Genomic DNA, 1094 nt, shown 5'->3' with positions numbered 1-1094 from the left:
TTTGGATTATTGGACTAGCTGCTTCATGCTCTGACTGGATGTAGTAGACTTGGAAACAGAGGAACATTTCAAACGTTGAAGAGCTTTTCAAAGTCGGTCAAATAGAAGTGAAAAGTGACGTCTTCCCCAAAGACAGGCCAATAAAAAGCCACATGAAGTGTCTTCCTCTAGTCGTCAAACAAGCCAACAGACTAAAGAACATTATGAACGTCATTTCTTAGAGATAACTCTGCAGCTCAAAGTGACAACAACATGGAAACTGTCCCATGAGTGTATTTAGTATTGAGGTGAATGAGCTGTGTGTGTGTTTGTCATGATGAAGAGAAATAATGTTGTTGTGTTTGTGTGAAGGTGTGGACTCTGCTATGAATCAGTGTGAGGACAGAGAGGAGGGAGTCCCTCCCTCTAAAACCAGCCACACCAAAGCTCAGAGGTGAGATGACCATCTCTAACTGTCCATGACTCAAAGTCTTTCATTCACTGACTCTGTTTCTACACATGTGACCAGGATCCATCAGGGACCAGACTGTCCTGGACCTGGACCTAAACCGAAACTTAAACCTGGCCCTAAACCTAAACCTGGACCTAAACCTGAACCCAGCTGTGTGTCCATGAAGAGTGACTGGTCTATGGATCTTCCTGTAGTCTTCAAAGATGGACGCCACTCTGCTGATCAAAGGTGAGGTTTCCAAACTGATGATGAAAACAAAGTGACGATGATGATGATGATGAAGTCAGAAGGACACTCAGGTCAAACTCTTTTACACCACATGATTTCTCTCTTCATCCTGATTGGACAGCATTACTCTTCAACCATCATGGTCACCTCACTGCATCATTTCCTGCCTTTGCTGCACTGAATACAGCTTCAACATTGAAACATTTCTCAATTAAACATTGATTTCATACTAAATATCTCCTAAAACTACCAGGATACAAATACACTGAGTAGCCTACAGTAGGTTTATTAAATCACTTCAGTGCAGAATGTATCTGGTGTTTCTATCAGGAGGAAGCTGGAACAACCTGAACCCAGCTGTGTGTCCATGAAGAGTGATCAGTCTAATGGTCGTATGATTAACTTCAAAGATGGA

General features: G+C 42.3%; 1 pseudogene; it reads left to right on the top strand.

Moving 5' to 3' along the window:
• Positions 1-296: 296 nt before the first annotated feature.
• The window catches only part of LOC116380038 (NACHT, LRR and PYD domains-containing protein 3-like), a 2895-nt pseudogene continuing 2097 nt past the window's right edge, over positions 297-1094 (top strand).

Source organism: Anarrhichthys ocellatus, unplaced genomic scaffold (assembly GCF_004355925.1).
Source record: "Anarrhichthys ocellatus isolate YVR2014 unplaced genomic scaffold, GSC_Weel_1.0 scaffold5914, whole genome shotgun sequence".
Taxonomy (NCBI): Eukaryota; Metazoa; Chordata; class Actinopteri; order Perciformes; family Anarhichadidae; genus Anarrhichthys; species Anarrhichthys ocellatus.
This window is presented reverse-complemented; position numbering and strand designations above follow the sequence as displayed.